This window comes from Diceros bicornis, chromosome 2 (genome assembly GCF_020826845.1).
Source record: "Diceros bicornis minor isolate mBicDic1 chromosome 2, mDicBic1.mat.cur, whole genome shotgun sequence".
Classification (NCBI taxonomy): domain Eukaryota; kingdom Metazoa; phylum Chordata; class Mammalia; order Perissodactyla; family Rhinocerotidae; genus Diceros; species Diceros bicornis.
In genome coordinates, this window is record NC_080741.1 from 34,394,382 (window position 1) to 34,414,904 (window position 20,523).

Genomic DNA, 20,523 nt, shown 5'->3' on the forward strand with positions numbered 1-20,523 from the left:
AGCAATCATCTTACTCAATATCTCACTTTATAGAAGGGGAAACCGAGGAGTGTGAGTGACTAGCCAAGCTGATGACACAGCCAGGAACACAAATTTGGATATTCTGACTCATCTCTAGGGCTCTTTATAGAATGCCCCACTGTCTCCCCCCCGATCTTCGCTCCTCTCTTTCCTTCCCTCTCCTCCCATACAATAGTGTCAGAAAGTAGGAAACCAGAGTTCTTGTCCTGACTGTCACCAAACAGCCATGTGACTTGCTAAAAATCACCCAGTCTCAGGCCTTCAGTTTGCCCATCTGTAAAATGAGGATTGGATTAAAGGGTCTCAGTGACAGTGACAATGCCTTGCGTTCACCAAATCCAGCTCACTTTCCTTCTGGGCATATGGGAAGACTACATTTTACAGCCTCTGCTCTGTTATTTCAGACCAGAAAACAGGTTGGGCCAGTGGAAGGGTTGGAAGTGATGCATCTCACACCAAGTCTTGCTCATAATCCATCCTCCGCACTCTTTTCCCCTTTTGTAGTGACTCTGGAGGCCAGGTATGGAAGTCGCTGGTATTACAAGATGAAGAATGACTGTGTGGAACATCACGCTCTCCCCACCACCACATGCCCCTTCTTCACATCTACTAGGTTGGACTGTGACAGGAAAGCACTAAACCTTCATTACATTACTGAGAATTAGGGATTGTTAGTTACAGCAGTTAGTGTACCCTGCCTAATAAAATCTCTCAGATCCCTTTCAGCCACAAGGTGCTAAGATTTTATTAATCATTGTTAGTTTATTTTATTCTCATTCATTCAACATGTACTAAGCACCTGCAGTGTACCAGAAATTGTCTGAAGATATAGTTCCTCAGGAGCCTACAGCCCCTAATCTAATTCAAACACGATTGGGGGAAATTCAGGGTATGAGGCATAACCTGCCTTTGAGTTCTCAGTCTTTCTTTCCACCCCACTGGTAAAGAGCACACCGGGAGGAATGGCTTTCAATTGCCATTATCCAATACCACTTTAAGGAAGTCTCAAAGCAATTATTAAGTACCAATGGGCCAGGTTACAAAGGAATGAGAGGTAGAGGTCTTTCAAATTATGGGGCTGGCGGGGCCTAGTTGAAATGATTCAACACTATCCCCTCCAGAGGACTGAACTATATGACCCTATTTAGAAATACCTGTATTAGGCCTTTTGGGTTCTTTTGAAAACATCTTTAAATCAGGCCCATGGACAAGTACTATCCGTCCTCATTAGAACTGTCAGTCCCCTACGGGCTGCGGTGTCCACTCCCACTCTCAAATTCTTTAGGTACATTTTTCTTCTCAGCATTGCAGCTGAGCACATCCATCTGGCCAGTGAAAGAATATAATAGGGCATATTTTCAGCATGACCAATTAGATGTGCAATTCCCATTAACAATAACAGGACTTACGCTCCAGATTCTTCCTCAATAAATCCGGCCTTTCCCCTTATGAGCAACAGATGGGTTTTCCACAATGGCTCATTACCTTCCGGCTCGGCTCTGCTGCCAGAAGTGAAATATAAAGTTATTTATGGATGGAGAAAGACGCATAAGTCACTGTGGATTATTTTCTGCCATCCTTTTTCGTTTATTTAGTTAGAGTTTTCTATCACTCAAGATGAACAAGTTAGAGAAGATGGTGGTGTTCCCGCTGGGGATGGAGATGGATGTCCCTTCAGCTTAGTTACTTTTCTTGATGGCCACAGATCTCTGGCGTGATGCTGTGTTTCCCACAAGAAATGGTAATTGTGATATTTCCATAGAGAAGATACCCATTCCTCGAAAGATCCTCAGCCTCAGACAGGCCATCTCTGTGACATTTGGTCAGGGGGGCACAAGTCAGTGCCACTTAGCTGCACGTGATACATTTGAGAAAAGAAAATAAATTGCTTCTTTAAGGAATGCCAATATTTTTCAGCACTTGACATCTCAGCCAGGTAGAGATTATTCCTCTGCCAATTGAGGGAGAAGGACAGGGAAACAGGCAAAAAGATTGCCATGCTAGACATTACATGGGAAAGTACACAGTAAAAGGATAAAAATCCGTGAAGAGAAAGAGAGGAGAGATGGGAAAAGGCCTGAGAAAATCGCACTGAGTGTAATGTTCTCAGACCATGAATGCTGAGCAGGCTGTGCTGTGTGAATATCTGCCTGTTTGGTTCAGTTCTTCCCTGTGAATTCCTTAAATGCTCTGTGCCTCAGTTTCCTCATCTCTAAAATGAAAATAATAATAGGATATCATAGGATTGACAGGAAAATTAAATGAATTAATATTTGCAAAGCACGTACAACCGTATCTACTATATAACAAGGGTTGTAACTATTTTTTATATAAAGAAACTCAAACCAGCAGTAGACATTAATTGCTTTGTCTTCCCATATGGGTCAATGGTGCTGCCAAGCATGGGAATTTTCTAGATCCTCAGACCTCAGGAGTAGGTACATTATCCAATCCAAGTTTTTCCTTAGGATTTTTTGAATGAGTACAAAGGAAAGATGGTCAGTGCCTCTCTTAAGGGCAAGGCTATGAGTTATAAAGCCAGATGCTTCCAGAAGCCAAGTGACCTACTCTGTGGAAAAAGCTGATTGTCAATAGGAGAGATGAATCCAGCACAGAGGGAAGCAGAGGCAAGAGATGGAGAGTCCTAAGCAGTGTTCCAGTTCCTGGTTTCACTGGTTTCCAAGCTACCATAACTACACCTTTTCTGAAGTCTGTTCACGTGAATCAGGACGTTCCCTTTTTGGGAACAGGAAGAAGGGCATAATCAGTTCAAATTGGGTTTCTGTCACAGCAACAACAAAATTTACTGAAAAAAGACCAATGTTTACTGAAAAATGTGGCTCCCTGTGTTCCTACCTTCCCCTCTCCAACTTGTGCCAAAGAGAGAGATAGAACTAGAGATAGAGGGGCTGGCCCATGGCCTAGTGGTTCGATGTGCTCACTTAAGTTCGATGCGCTCACTTTAGCAGCCCGGGTTGGGTTCCTGGGCGTGGACATACACCAATTGTCAGCAGCCATGCTGTGGCTGTGACCCACATACTTTGTTAGCTCTGGGCGAATCTTCCTCAGCAAAAAAAAAAAAAAAAAAAAGAGAGAGAGATACAGATAGAGATCATGGGGTATGGGGAAGTTGGAGAGTCATTTTAAAAAGATACTTGAGGAGACATAATCCTAGGGTTATTTCTATAGCCCAAGTATACAAATCACAGAATCACAGAGTCCCAGAGCTGAGAATTACCTTCCAGATTTCATTCAGATGATATGATTTCAGACTTTGCCTAGACATTACTGAGCACAGGGAAACCATTTCTTCTGAAGTGGTCAACAGCTCAAACAATGAAGACAGTTATTCCTCATATTAAAGCAAATTTGACTTAGCAAAGTCCCCTCATCATTCCTATTCCTTCTCTCTGGAAAATTGTTAGTTTCTTTTCTGTTCATATGAGAGGATTACAATATTTGAACATAGTTTTTATTTTCTCATAAGCCTTTTCTTCCTTGGGACAAATATCCCTATCAGAAGCATTCCATTAAATATTACTAAGAGGTAAACTTTAGGATACTTGAGAGTCAACAGAGTTGGTGGAAAGTACGTTTGCTTAAAGTCAGTCCAATATAGTATTAAAATGTGGCAAGGCTGATTAGAATCCATCACGTGAAAAGAAGAAATGATCACAGGCCTGGAACAGCCTCTCAGCAGAAAGAATAGGTCATTGCACAGTTGCGATTCTGGGTCCTAGTGACCGGACTTTTGCAACTGCTAAACCAGAAACTAATTGGTAATACATGAATCCCACTTTATTTTTTCTTAGGTTGGTTTCCTTTAGAATTGACAATAATTAAAACAGATATTATGCTAAATGGTATCCTATGATTGGTGATCAGAAGTTTTGTTTAAAACAATACAGGCTGCAAGGAGGCTATTAAAACATTACCTACCTTCTCTTTATGACGGTTTTAAATGGAAAGAACTCATTTTTGAAACCTCATTTCCCCGGAACTGTGAGGGAGAAATTAAACACTCGAACAAAGAAGACTTCTCTTCTCCCCACCTCAGGTTTCATGCCTCTGGTCCTAGAGGTTTGATTCTAGCTGGGATTTTATTCCTGTTTAGAAAGCAGAAGTAATGAAACAACTATAGCTGGTCTTTAAAAAAAAAACACAGTCAGTGAAACAGATAGGACTTAGTTTCAGCTAGAAAAATAAAATGAAGAAAAAAAGAGAAAGAACAATAACCTGTAGCAGTTATTGCATTTCAAAGGACTGACACATCGTCCCTATGATATTGGAGGCTATAGGAAGTGCCAGAGATTCTGGAAGCCCTAATAGATTTTCAAATCTTTTTGAAAGACTGAATCAGAAATAATTAGGGCATAGGTTAACTTTTGCCGTTTTTGTTTAAATAGCAGTAGTAACTATGAAACACCAGGAAACATTGTACCTGGATCATATTGGCTTAGTTCCTCTGCATCACTTAAACACTGCCACAAAAATGTTGCTCAAGTTACAATTAGATACCATTGCACATCTATTTAAATGGCTAAAATGAAATCTGACAATATCAAGTCGTGGTGAGGATGCGGAGCAACTGGAACGCTCATACAATCTTGGAGGTAATGTAAAATGATATAGCTACTTTGGGGAACAGTTTGGCAGTTTCTTATAAACATATACTTCCATATGACCCAGTGATCCCACTCCTAGGTATTTACTCTAAGTTAAGTGAAAACATACGTCTATATCAAAACTTGTATAGGAATGATTGTAGCACTTTTATCATAATCACCAAAACTGGAAACAACCCAGTGTCCATAATCTGTGGAATGGATAAACAAACTGTGGTGCAGCCACACACTGGAATACTACCCAGTAATAAGAAAGACAAATTATTGATACATGCGACAACATGGATTGATCTCAAATGCTTTATGCTAAGTAGAGACAGACACAAAATACTACATACTTGATGACTCTTTATATGACAATCTGGAAAAAGCAAAACTATAGAGACAGAACAGATCAGTGATTGACAGGGGCTGGGAGTGCTGGAGGGGAATGACTGTCATGGGGATTGAAGGAACTTTTTAGGGTGATGAAAATGTTTTATGTCTTGATCGTGGTGGTAGTTCCATGCCTGCATGCATTTTTTCAGAATTCATAAAATGGTATACCTAAAAAGGGTGAATCGTATTGCCTGGAAATTGTATCTTATAAACCTCCATTTAAAAAGTGCTACACAGGGGCCAGCCCCGTGGCTTAGCAGTTAAGGGCACGTGCTCCGCTACTGGCGGCCCAGGGTTCGGATCCCAGGCACGCACTGATGTACCGCTTGTCCGGCCATGCTGAGGCAGCGTCCCACATACAGCAACTAGCAGGATGTGCAACTACCACATACCAGTATCTACTGGGGCTTTGGGGAGGAAAAGGGCAAAAAAGGAGGGGGATTGGCAATAGATGTTAGCTCAGGGCCACTCTTCCTCAGCAAAAAGAGGAGGATTGGCAAGAATGTTAGCTCAGGGCTGATCTTCCTCACAAAAAAAAACCAAAAACAAACAAACAAAAACAGTGCTACACAACAAACCACTCCAAAACTCAGTGGCTTAAAAATATGACTTATTGTCAAGGCCCTGTGGCTTGGCAGTGTGATGGCAGAGAGTTGACTTGGCTGGACACAGCTGTGGCAGCTCTTCTCGCTGGAGATCTATAGGTCTGGGTCTGAGCTACAAGTCTCTCAGCTTCCTTGCACCTGCAGGATGGCTGGAGCATGTTCTCATGCTGATTGTAGAGATACAACAAAGCAAGTTCAACTACAGAAGAATATTTCAAGCATTTGCTTGCATTCCATCTGATAAAATCCCTTGGCAAAAGGAAGTCATAGGACTTAGCCCAGATTCAAGGGGTTGGGAAGGAAATACCTCTGGTGGGAAGAACTGTATGTGGAAATGAAGTATTGGAACAATATTCCAATCTTATTGAAGGTTCTTTACTGATTTACAACTTAATAGAATGACCCTATGCCTCTTCCTGGATGGTAAAAAGAAATGGTCACATGAAGATCATTTTTGCTTTTTCTGCATTATCACTGTTGAGAATTTGTTTTTTATTTTACTTAGTGTTCCCACTATGAGGATTCTCGCTATAAAATGTTTGCCAAACATTCATACTCTGTTTTCTGAAAAGCAGTATAGTTGATTTTATCAGACAATTAGAAATCTATAATTCATCTTGATTCCTTTTCATATTGGTAACCAGGAAGCTCAAAGCCAATTATAATGCTCAGTTGAGACAACCATGGTATTCCAGGTTCCTTGCATGTTTCTCCTCACTCTGCAGGATTACAAACTCTTTTTGTATCTTTATATGTATCTGCCTTATTCTCTTTGTGCTTTTATTGCAAGATTCACAAATATGTTCTGAAAATAGGCAGAGATACGGAAGGAGAAAGATCATAAATAATGCAAAGAATAGTGGATGGGGAGGTAGAATATTTACGCTCTAATCATTTCCTTGGAATATACTACGTGACCTTTGCAAATCTCTTGATCTCTTTATGCCTTGATTTGTTAATCATCTTATAAGCCTAATTATGTCTCTCTTGACTTACTTTTCAACATAATGAAGAAAACATGCGAAATTACAATGTATTTTTTTGGGCACAATTGACTCTTTGGTTATAAGCTATTTTCATTAAGTGAATACACAGATGTGACTTTGGCCCTAGAGGAAGCCCATATTGTTCTATAAATGGAACAAAAGCCTCTCCTTGATTTCTTGCAGTGGCTTTGCCTGCTGAGTGGTTTAGGAGATTTGTAATAAACAGAAAGTGTAACTTCTTCAGCTCTCTTGCAGTTTCAAACCTGTGCAGAAGGATGACAGTTCTTCAGTTGCTGACAGTCGAGAAATGAGCTGGTGGTCTCAGGGTGATTTTAAGTAGAAAGCTTGCCACAGTCCCAGTAAGATCCTACGGGATTTACTGTGTCAAAGCCAAGGTTGAATGAAGTGCAGGGATAAAGGAGCTTGATGGCCACAGAAGGGTAGCTTCCAGGTCAGTGAGTCATTGAAATGGTATATATGACAATCCTTTGGTGAGAAGATAGTGACGGAACTCCCGGATGAGTATAATCAGTTCTCTAACCTATTCTCACTCTCCCCCAACCCACATTGTAACACAGGGCAAATGTCACAACTTCTCGGAGTCATTTTTTTCAAAAAGAGTGAAGAAAGTGACTTAAATGGACAATTATTTAGAATTTGTAGAGAAATTCAAGCCATAAGATTTGTAATCTAATGAGCCCAGAGCACATGTTTGATTTTATCAAAGTTTTAAGACCCACGTGTATCCAAGAACCTTGAGTCAGTGCAAAATTACTTACAGCTCAGTGCAAATTACACCTTAGGGCTCTGTTTCTCAAAAAACACAACATGTAGGAAAGTATCGTTCTGTCTACATCTGGTAATCTGAGTGTTAATCAACTAAAAGTCTCCCTTCGTGGGGAGACATATGTAAAAACATAAACCTGTATCAGAATTACCTAAATTGTGTATTCCAAGTGCTAACTGGGGTCCTCCCTCCAGACCTCCTGAAGTAGAATTTCAAAGGTAGGGCCTTGTCTGGAACTTTAATTTTAAACAGGTTCCTAAGCTGATATTAAAAGAAGATCTCACGAGAACCACGATATATTTCAACAAAGACTTCCCTAAGTCGTGTTTCACAAACCTGGGTTCTTGTTTCCCCAGATACACGCAACCACAGAATAAACGTGAAGCATCACTCCATTTTTCTTCACTTTTAAAGTAATTTAACTTGGTACCATTAAGAATTTTTATTTTAAAAGACTAAATAGAATGCAAAAGTAACATGACTTTTTCACGTATAACGAGAACCTGCATAAAACATCTTGGCTTGTGGGAGGCTATTTTCAGGTAAGCTTCTGAGTTTCTTTTGCACTCTTCACTGCCTTTAAAAGGATTTGGTTGGAAAGTTTGAAAGACACAGGGAAAAATGCTGAATGAGAAGAAGCTGTCAGGGTTACCACAATAAATAGATCTATTTATTCTCTTTACAAACATTTATGGAGCACCCACTACATGGGAGGCACCTGGAAAATATAACGTGAGGTCCTTATCTGAAAAGAGCCTGAACAACAACTCTAATATGAAGGGAACGGTGCACCATGGGGGCCCACAGTAGAAGAGAAGTGAATTCTGAGTGTGGGGAGAGGAACAGGGAGGTAGGGCGTTTAGGTAGTTGTGCTGATGGATGATTACAGGAGGTTCAACTGAAGGAATGGCGTTTGTGCTGGGCTGTCAGAGACGGACAGGATTTGGGACAGTAGGGATGACAAAGATGTCTTGGACTGAAAGAACACAGCAAAGAGGAAATGGAAGGAAAGCAACATTTATTAAGCACCCTCTGCAAAGTTCCAGGCAACACATACAGTACTTCAGAGTGATCTTTTGGCATTTAAAATTCAGTTTAAGCGAAGCCTTCTCTTAAAATGCCCCATCCCCACTTTTCTGTCCTTCAGCTTTGTTATATTGTTGATATTTTATTTTATTTATTTATTTATTTTTTTTTTTGTGACGAGATCAGCCCTGTGCTAACATCTGCCAATCCTCTTCCTTTTTGCTGAGGAAGACTGGCCCTAGGCTAACATCGTGCCCGTCTTCCTCCACTTTATACGGGACGCCGCCACAGCATGGTCTGCCAAGCGGTGCGTCAGTGTGCCTGGGATCCGAACCAGCGAACCCTGGGCGCTGCAGCAGAGTGTGCACACTTAACCCCTTGTGCCACCGGCTGGCCCCTGTTCATATTTTATTTTAAATCCTTAAGCATAACTGGCGCGATGTTTATTTGCTAGTTAGCTTAATCTAACGAGGTGTGCTTATTTATTAATTAAAATGCTTTCATCGGGAAAGAAGATTCGAGGGGTGGGTGGTTAGTATTTAAAGGCTTTATTCAGAAACCCCTTTTTCAGGGACTTCTGTCATCAACTATTTATTTTGGATCAATATCATGGAGGTTGGGATTGTTAATTTGCTTAGTGAATGTTAGAAATTATTTTTCATCAGTGAAAAAAAGGTGTTCTAGATATGTGGATTGATTAGAAACATTATACAGGCACCTCTGACTTTCTATGGATCTAGAAAATTATATCCTGCTAGGCCTATGGGCATGGTCACATTCGTCACCATTTTGGGAGAATTCTGTTGCCTGAACAGACCAAGATCAATTGAATCACACTATTAGAATGTCCTTGAGTGATTCCCTCACACAAAGGTGCTTGTCAGAGGGCCTGGGACTTCATAGAGCTTGTAAAACATCTGTATGACCATTTTTTGGTGTTGCCTTTTTAATAAATGGCCAAATGTTTGGCAAAATTAGGTCTCAGATTTGCTGTCTTTTAAACACACAACTTGACAATAAGATTGTAGGCAAAGAAACCTACAGCTTTCACCCACTCTGACTATTAGAGCCTACAAATATTACCCCCAAAGAACTTAATAATTATGAACAACCAAACAGGGTTGAATTGGTTCATAATAAGACCCTTCTTTCTTTGATTCAAATATTCCTTCTCTATACTCTCATATCTTCCTGTATATATACCTGTACTACTTCACTATAATTGTTGACTTACTCACCTGTCTCCTCCTCTTGACTATGAGTATCCTGATGATGCAAAATGATTCAGCCAATTCGTAGATGCACATGTTCTAGATGCTTTTTGGTAAATAAAGGTAGACATCGAAAAGACTGAAATGTGTAAGATTTAGCTACATTATCTTCCCTTTCTTCACTCATAAGATTGTAATAGGCAGACAAGACATCTATTGATAAATAAGTAATCATAAGAACAATCCACATAAACCATTCCAAAGGCTCAATCAAATCTCACTTTTTAGTCTTTTTAGTTGTCTTGCATGGGGGAGATTCAATTGAAGCAGCCCTGCCAATGTGCCAAATGCAGGATGCAGTTAAACTTTCAGCAGGCAACTAGAATCCTCCAATTTCTCAGAAGCATTTAGAGGTTAACTCTTGGCATCAGCCCTCAGTGTAAAGGCTACACACCTCACTGTATTCCTATATTCTGTTCATGCAAGGCTGAGGAATAGCTCGAAAACAGCCAATTCGTAGATCCCGAGTACCTTTTATTTCACCATACAAACCTGTTCCTAATATCCCTCATGGCATCCAAATACCAATTTCGCAAATAAAAACTAATTTCTGGTAGTTAGCATGCTCATTTAAAAACCTTTATTGTTGGTTGAGGTAAAGATAACAGATACATTTGTAATAATGGCGTCTGATAATTGGCTATTACATTAGCCTGCTAACTGAGCAACAGTGGAGTAACTAGGCTTGAGTAGAACGTAAACTGTACCTGGGTTTTAGCTTTATCCAACTAACATTCAGAGAATATCATTCTTTCTATGCTAAACTATTTTAAAGAAATTATACATATCTTGAACCCGGCTACAAGGATCTCGGTAAATTGGCCTTTGTAACCCAGGGCTTTGCACTGTGTCACACAGTGGGAACCCATTTCCTATTTGTTGAATTAACTGTCTGCTGCCAAAGTCCATACTGTTCCCACAGCCAGGTTTACGTCTCATGTGTAGAGAGATATGGAAGTCCACGGTATGTTTAAGAATTGTAAGAAGTTCAATTTGAATACAATGTTAAACCATGAGAATGATGAAGGAGAAAATCTGGGAAGACAGATGTGATTTATCTGAGAGTCATAGGCTTTATTTTATAGGTACTGGGTGATTCATCAATTTTTTTTTTTTTTTTTGGAATAGTGACTTAATTCCAGCTATGCTTTAGAAAGATGGATCTGGGAGTAGTTTTTGAAAGAATTTGAAGTTGGAAAGAGGCAAGGAAAAGGAAGTCTAAGCAGGAAGCAAATGGCAAGGAGAATGGAAAAGAAATAGATGAGAGAAAAATAATTAAACCTAAAAGGACAGAGTGTAGGGACTTGTTGACTGCAGGGTAACAGGGAGAGGGAGGAGATACAGATAACTCAAACTTAGGTATCTGGGTTACTGCAAAAATTAAAAATATAAATAGTGGTTCATATGGGTAAAAGCCGTCTTCTGGGAAAAATAGTTCCCACATCCATGCTAAGATTACTTTTTTATTAATTTATATCATCCTGCTTAGAAGAAGTCATGTGTTCCTATGGTGAGTGCTCAAGACCCCAACATTCATAGCTCTGGCTTGAGTGGCCACCAAGAGAAGTACACACGTGTTGTGGACTCTCAAACATAGAACTTTCAAAATGCTTTAAAAATCCCACACAATTACAAAAATAGATAGTGAGCCTATGTCGAAGTTTTAATGAGGGAACCAGCAAGATGACAAAACCAGTTCAGAGGCAGATAAGAAGAAATGAATGTATATTCATTCACTATTTCAAAAGAGAAAACAAACGTATAGTCATTGAATGAAAAAATGCTCAAGTGATAGTTCTATTTTAAATACAAAACTGAGTCATGTTCCACAAATCAATAAAACAGCCTCTGTGATTATCTTCTCTAATAGACAAAAGTCTTTTGCATTGTTACCAGGAAAAAAACTCTTTTGCATATCTATGAGATAGAAATAATTTGCTTCCATTTTCTAAAATTAACTTCTTTACAGAATTGTAACTTTACAGAATTATAATATGTATATGCTCTAATTAATAGTAGTAGTAAGACGCATTCATCTGGAGAATTGGTGATCCTTAGGCAAGCTTGATGCCCCATCATGACATCACAAGTCACAATAATCCTATTTTATTTCCAAACTTTGGATAATTTTTCTACATGGGACACACGTTTTGCCTGCTTACCATTCACATTTTTCTGGGAACTCCCCCTTTCCCCTCTCTCCATCCATAGGATTTTAGCACAGGCACCTTGTTAATGAGAAACAGCCCTGTCCACAGGGCGACCTCCATCCAAGGCTATGGAAATGGCTCGGGAGAGGGCTAGAAAGGGAGCTAGAGGCAGGTGGATTACTGTTTTTCATCTTCTCTCACTTCACCCAGAATTTGCCAAATTGAGTGAAATCATGCTAGTTGCGTTGTTTTCAATTCTGTCAATTTACAATTTGTGAAACTGGATTTTTGGTAGTGATTGTAATACAGATAAATTACATGAATAAATTGGATAGTCAAATTCCACTTTATTTTATACCATCATATATGAACATACAAATTGACATCTTTCTTTCAAAAAAGGATTCTCTATAGTGCCACATCATAAACTTTCATGTTGAAATTGTTTTGTCTTGAATTTTTATTAACATATCTTTGTTTCTGTTTTTTATATGAAGGTATGAGGTAATCAATAATCTTTCCTTGAGAGAGATTCTCCTTTATTCCAAGATTATGTCCCACTTTTTTTCACGTTAAAATGCATTTTGCATGTGTGCTAGAATAGTGATAGAGGATGTAGATGTTTCTGTTTGTTTTATTTTGTCCTTAATGTTCTTACCAAGAAAAATAAAAGTGGGCAAGCCTACGTCTGTTCCTTGTTTGCTTTCTTAGAGATTAGCTTTCTTAGGAAAGCCGGGTCTGGAAATCATTCCAGAAAACCTCAGAGAACAAAGCCATGTTAATGTTCCCATTGTTGAGAGTCTAACTCTAAACCTGGTAATGTCAGAAACCAGAATTTTTTTTCTGCACACCAAGTGTAGGTTAGTTCACTTGGGGTAAGCTCACATTAACCAAGATGAACATATAAAGCTTAACTTAGCATCTAGAACAAAAATATCAATTGATTAAATTAAAATTTGGGTTCTAACTGCAGAATGGATGAGATAGTTAAGTTCAATACTTCTCCCTGGCCTTACATCACCCTGGGTACCAAATTACAATCAGGAAGTGGCCAGTGAGTAAGTAGTTGAGCGAGAAAAGTGGTTCTAGGATTCAAGGACTTGAAAGGTTGATAGCTTCAGGCTTGTTGCTGGAAATAAGATTGCTGTGCCGGGAAATCCTCTGTCTTGGGCAATGCTTGGGTGGACATTGCAAACATCTGTATCTATGCATCCTTTATTGGCCACTGAGCCAAAGAAACCTCTTTTAACCACATATCTTTCTTTTCTGATGGACATAATACCTTCTGTCAGAGTTCTCCAGGGCTGGAAACTATTCTACCCCTTTAAGAAATCTTCACACACTTCTCCTTTGACCTCTAGGGATTGATGTTAATGTTCTATTCTAAGGTGATGATCTTTCTTTCTTTGATGTCTTTGTTTTTTTGGAAGCTTCACCACTTCTGTCCCCGGCCACTGCATACAACAGTCACCATTCTCTTTGAATGTTACAGAGATTGATTGAGGTCTTATCTGATGTATAAAGATAATGTTTCTCTCTGGGCCTTCAGCATCTCTATATCAAACTGAAGATGCTCACTGCTATGGAGTGAATGTTTGTGTTCCCCCAAAACCTGTATGTCAAAGCCCTACTCCCCAGTGTGATGTTATTTGGAGGTTGGACTTTTGAGAAGTAATTAGGTTTGGATGAGGTCATGAGGGTGGAGCCCCCATGACAAGACTGATGCCCTAATAAGGGGACGAAGAGACCAGAGATGGCTCTCTCTACCATGGGAGGATTCAGCAAAGAGGAGGCCCTCTGTAAACCAGGACGTGGGCTCTCACGAGAACCCGACCATCCTGGCATCCTGATCTGAGACTTCCAGCCTCCATAAATTTGAGAAAAAATTTCTATTGTTTACACCACCCAATGTATGGTACTTGTTATACCAGCCCAAACTGACTAAGACACTCCAGCTGATACACTTTTCAGAGCCCAGCTACCTTGAAGCCACATTTTTTTTTTTTTTTTCCGGCTCTGGTTCCGTGTGGAAGTAGTGTGTCCAGATTTTAATAACAATATTTTGCATTGCACAATCATTTGTTTATGTCACATCACTTTTGAGAATTGTCTTTATCCCTAAAATGCTCTTTGCTGTTGTATTGATTTTGAGTGGTAAAAATCTTACTTGAGTTCCTTCAGTTTTTCTTTCTCAACAGTTATTTTTGCCCTGTGGCTACTTAAAGACAAAGAGAGAATAAACATAAAGTTCTGGGCTCTTAATGTTGCAAATACATGTTTTTTTTCCTTTAGGAACTAGCTCAGTCCCCAAATTAAAGCTAACATTTATTAGCTAGCACCCTGACTTGTCGCCGTCTTAGATAGTCAGAGTTGTAAACTTATGTGATTCTGAATAATAGAAATAATTCCCTAACTTACAGTAAGTTAGACCATGTGAAATTGCCAAATTTCCACCAACAATGTTTTGACCTATAAAAAAGGAAATTTCACATGGTTCAATTTAATAGTTTTCACATATAACAATCCATTCTTATAAGCAGTATTTCCCCAGAACTTCTGAACTATTTGTGAAGCCAAAAAAATGTTGTATGTTGGGAAAAGGTGAAATGAGGCAGGGTTGGGGGTGCTCTGCTGAGTTTGAGGGTTGTCCTGATACCCCAAGCTCTTCTTCACCGTAGCCATAAAGATGAGAAAGCCATTCAATCTCAGACTGCTGCTTCATTCTATGTCCTAATATCTTTGAAAACTCCTTGATCAAAGCTCATATACCTCTTTTGAATTATCCGCCTATTAGAAACAAATTCTCTCTAATTTCTGTCTGACTTTGTATGTTTTACATAGATATTAAGTCTTTTCCCACAACTTCCTGAGTCCCCTTCTCACAATTCCTAAGTTTTCTGCTACACTTTTAAAAATGGTCTCTCTGAACACCCACAATGGTTTGTTTCTCTAAAACTCCAGGGATTCTGGGATTTTGGTTGCTCCCCAGGAGCCACGGAATCCCTGTTTACTCCTCTTCTGGTTCTTCTGATTCCAGTATATACTTTCTTTGGTTCTACTGTTCCCAGGATTTCTTTCTTCCATCATTTTCCTTCTCTCAGAATGAAAATTAATCTCTATATTTTTCCTGTCTTGAAAAAAAATAAAGCCATACTAAGAACAAAACAGTGACGACTCTTACTTTCCCTCTTTATTTTTTGAAAGGTTGAATAACAAATATTTCTCTCTGAGATGGGTCAGATCATTTGTGAAATATCATGCTTAATTCTAATTGCTACCTTTTAAGGATACTTATATTCAGTTGAATCACTTGAAATTTCATTTTTTGTAGTTCCAAAAGGGTCAAATATCAAGAATTTAATTTGGGTCAAAAAATGCTTCACAAAGAGAAATACTAAGAAATGCAGAAGTCTGGAAACTATATTACAAGAAGACCCAGAAATTGGGGATTTTATGGTAGCTATATTGAAAAGGGGGAAATACGTAACAGCGAAGGGGCAACAGATGTCTGTATTGTTGCAGAAGCTAAAAGTTGAGTTCCATAAGTAGAAGTTATAAGGGACAGATTTTGGTCCAATATGATGAATCTGTTTTAATTTTTCAAAGCTGCATGCCAGAAACTAGAGTTAATTCTAGAACTACATAGATTAGCACTGCATGGAAGGTTCTAGGAGAGAAATTAGCGAAGTATAGCCTATGGCTAATCTGACCCATTGCCTATTTTTGTAAATAAAGTTTTATTGGAACCCAGGCATGCCCCTTAGCTTACATATTGTCTCTGGTTGCTTTCTCGCTTCAACAGCAGAGTTGTGTGGTTGCTACAGAGACCAAATGGTCCACAAGCCTAAAATATTTACTATCTAGCTCTTTACAGAAAAACTTTGCCAGCCTGTTCTAGAGGAAGATACTCTTAATTATTCTATTTTATTTACTTATTTATTTTGCTGAGGAAGATTTGCCCTAATGTAACATCCACTGCCAATCTTCCTCTTTTTGTATGTGAGCTGCTGCCACAGCATGGCTGCTGAGAGACAAGTGGTATAGGTCTACACCCGGGAACCGAACCTGGGCTGCCAGAGCAGAGTGCACCAAATTTAACCACTAGGCCACTGGGGCTGGCTCTTAGTTATTTTAGATTGACTGGCACTATTAGTGAGAAAAATTTAGATCCCAGGCTTGTGAAACTACAGAGAAAAAAGGAGGATTTGCTGGCCTCTTCAGTATGTGCTAGTATGACCAACTCATCCTGGTTTGCCCAGAACTTTCTTGGTTTTAGCACTAAATATCCCATGTTCCAGGAAATTTTCAGTCCTGTGCAAACTGGGACAATTGATCACTCTAGTATGTACAGTGGCCCGAGCAAAGTCATGAGGGAGACAGGTCAGAAACTAAAGAACAAAGAAATAAAGCCCAATATGGAGATGAGATCAAGTAGGAACATTTTGAAAAGCCATCCCAGTCAAAGTTTCATGGTATGTCTGACGGATGAAATATGCAACATGCCCAACATGTCAGTTAAAATTAAGTTCAACTGTGAGTGACAGAAAATGCAGAAATACAGTGACATGAATGAAAGTTTATTTCTCTCTCACATTAACAAAGGTGGGAACTAAGTAGTTCAAGACTTGCATGGCAGCTCCACGATCATCAGGAACCTAGACTCCTTTTACTCAATTATATTATCATCCTCAAAATGTTTCCACCACCTTCTGGACCAAGATGGCTGCTTGAACTCCAGTCATTGCAGCTACATTACAGTCAAGAGGAAGGAAGAAGAGATGAAGAGGGGAGCATCGTTGTCCTTTAATGACTCTTCCTCAAAGTTCCACACATCACCTCTTCTGACATGTGGCCATACCTATCTACAGGAGAGGCTGGGCAACATAGTCTTTATTCCTAAAAGTCAGGTACCCAGTTAAATATAGGAGACTTTATTACTAATGAAGAAACAAGGAATGAATATTGGGGAACAACTAGCACTCTCTGAAACATTTAGACAATAATAATTGCTATAAATTCATAGCTAATATTGTTGGGCTGCCTTTATTTATCAGGTACTGTGCCAAAACCTTCATGTAAATTCTCTCATTTAATCCTTCCAAAAACCTGTGAGTTAGATATTATTATTATTCTATATTTGAGAAATGGAGACATATAGGCAAAAATGGATAAAATTAATTATACTAGATTACACAGCTACGAGGTGAAGCTAGGATTTGAACTCAGATTGGTTTTCTTCATTAGAATCATGAGCTTAATCATCTTGCAATGCGGCCCCCAGAGCATTCTGTAGGGATTGATTTTTACCAAGATTTTCCTAGCCTGTAGACCAAAATCCTGACTGTAATAGTCATATGAGGTCAATCATTGGGTTGCCATAGATTTCTAAAACAGGTAGATCTCATGTGACTATTATGGCTCCTCAAAAAAGGAGAATATATGCATATCTATATTTAATCTATATATACACACACACATTTATCATAAATTTTACTGATAAAAAGAAGCGTAGCATACAATGTCAGATAATAAATGCACAATACTCTTTATTGTAAATTCTACACAGCCAATTGATTCCCGTAGATTGCTTTCTTTGATTTTTGCCAAACTCTTGTATTCACAGCCAGGCTACAGTTGTAACTGACAAACAAGTGTAGCTCTGATCTGAATACTGGTTGATATTTTTATTTCTGTTAACCACTGAGATGAAAATGAAACAACAAAGATGACGGGAGCTTCACTTATTCATCAATCATGTGAGCGACTTCTTTGCCACATTGGATAGTAGTTTTCAAATACTGGAAGAATATTTACTCAGTTTTTTGTGTTATTGATAATGTAACAGCTACAGACACAGCATACTTTTAAGTTTAGTTGCTTATTAACATTTTCTTCATTACTTTCTTAAGTTTGGAACAGGGATTTAAAACTATAGCCCTTTGGCCAAATCTCTCCCCACTCATTTTTGTAAACAAAGTTTTATTGAAATGCAGCCACATCCATTCATTTACATATTATCTTATGTCTGTTTTAATGCTATAATATTACAGTTAAGCAGCTGTGTCTGAGGCCATGTGGCCCAGAAATTTGAAGATATTTACTTATCTGGCTCTTTACAGAAAAAGTTTGCCAACTCCTGGCCTAAATGGACAGAGAATAATAAATAAATGGAAGACTGGAACCCATATATTCAGTGAAAGAAAATAAGACTTTCACAAAGATAAGAAGCTGTTTTGAGAAAGAAGATCTTAGAACATCTTAGGAACAACAAAAGTGGGTAAAACACCTTTGGTTGATCTATGTATGGATCCTGGAATCCCAAGGAAGGTGGCAGATTATTTATCCTAGCAGAAGATATTCATTATATTTTCCCTAGATGCTGATTAAAAAGAAATTATCAATGGAAAGAGATATTGACGAGGAACCAAGCCAACCCTGGATGGATGCAAATGATTTCCCTGCCTAAAATTTCATTACATTAGCTTTTGAGCTTCATAGCATGAGAAGAACTAAGCAATTGCCAGAAACAGAAGCATGAAACAATTGCCAGATAGTGTCCTCTCTAAAAATTTGCCTTTTCTCCTCTGAAGCACAAAGGCCTTAGGTTTCAAAGATAGCTACAGGTTAATCACATTTCCACAGTTCTTTTTCAATGTTTATAATGCCCAGAAAAGAAACAGTAAAAGAAGATTGCAAAAGCAAATGAGGGCATGTGGGAGCTGCAGAAATAACAGATGTCTTAAAAAAAATAAATGATATTATAGGGGAAAATTGACAAGGTAATTCTCCAAATGCAAGTCTTTAATTACTTATTTCTTTTCTGGGCATCCAATCCAATTATTGCTAGAATGAGAAAGAGAAAGTTCTTCATGGTATATTTAAACTATTACTACATGACATATTTAATATTGACAAAGCCATATTTATACTGCTAATAAACAGTTCAAGGGTGGTACCCTAAAATGGGAAGCCCCCCCAAATTCCCTCTCAGAGTGAGTACTGTACACTTTGCTACAAGGCATATTCTTCCGAGGTTAGCATCATCTGCTACCATGTGTTTTACAGTATCTCAATTCTCTGATCATTTTTCTGTTTTGGAAATGCTACTAAGGTGTAATTTGTTTTGATCCCAGACTATCATGCAATCTTGGCATAGGCCTGAATTAATAAACACAAGTGGGAACATTGACACTTTGTGAAAGTTTCCTTATAATGTGGTCATATACATAACCTAGAAAATGTAAATTTTTTGATGATTATTGAAATAAAAACATAAAGTTAAAAAATTCTTATAGAGAACTCCCAGAGCTCTGAAATTATGTCTAAGGATCCTGAGGAATCCGTTTGAGAAGAGTGGATAGGCAACATTTTTCAAATGCATTTGACTTTGAAACCATGCATTTGTGGAGTATCCACTGGAAACATACTTTGGAAAATACTGGATTCACGAAAGAGTTAAATTTGGTCCATTGTGTCTCTTCCCCATGATAGAATAGCTAACTGCAGAAAGAGCCTAGCCTAAGGTTTGTTTACTCAAGGTTCTGGGGAAAGCTAATTCAATATGAAGTTGAACCATCACCTTCACACAGCGCAAAACATTTTTAAGCTTGAAAAATAAGAAATAGATCACTGTACTCTCTCGTCCTGAGAAGGTCAAAAGCTAAAGTGCCAACCTACTATAAAAGGAGTAACTCTTTTGGGGATCTGTGACGTGACTGGAAATTGACAATTCAGAATGCTCTCAGGAGAGAGCCTGTTCTTCAGAAACTTTGAGAACAATTTTGCAGTCTTGGTAAGTGTGGATAAAGTCAAGTCCCTTTCAGACTCTTTAGGGCTTTATCACGATTATATCTTTACATTTACAGAGCATTTTTTCTCAAAAGACCTTCAGGCATTTTGTCAACTATGAGAGAGAGAAAGAGAGAGGAGAGAGAGAAGGAGAGAGAGAGAGAGTGAGCTTTTGTAAAATGAGGTTTTTGTATTAGTCAGCTTGGGCTCCATAACACAATACCACAAACTGGGTGGCTTAAACAACAGAAACTTATTTTCTTACAGTTCTGGTATTGAGAAGTCCATGATCAAGGTGCTAGTAGGGTTGGTTTCTCCTGAGGCCTCTCTCCTTGGCATGCAGATGGCTGCCTTCTTTCTGTGTCCTCACCACATAGCCTTTCCTCTGTGTGCACATACGTATGGTATCTCCTCTTCTTATAGGTCACCAGTCCTATTGGATTAGGGCCAATTCTCATGACCTCATTTAACCTTAATTATTTTCTAAAGGCTCTATCTTCAAATGTAGTCACATTGGGTGTTAGGGCTTCAACATACAAATTTGGGAAGGACACAAATCAGTCCATAACAATGCATGATCATTGTAGACCATTCTAGCAAAATATCAAAGAATGAATAAGAGAGTAAATTTTTAAAAATCATCTAACTTCCTGCCACTCAGAAATAACAACTTTAGCCTTAGGTGAAGGTCATTTCACACATCTCTCCAACCATTTGGATGAATCACTAGCTTGATAGATTGTGAACAAGGTGAATAGATTTCAATCTATGTAATGAATTCATAGTGTATAAGTTACTTTTTAATTAAATAACTTGAATTTTTAGTTATGTGATATTTTACCTTGCAGTTGATTCTAAAACCAGTGTATAAACTTACTATTTTTCC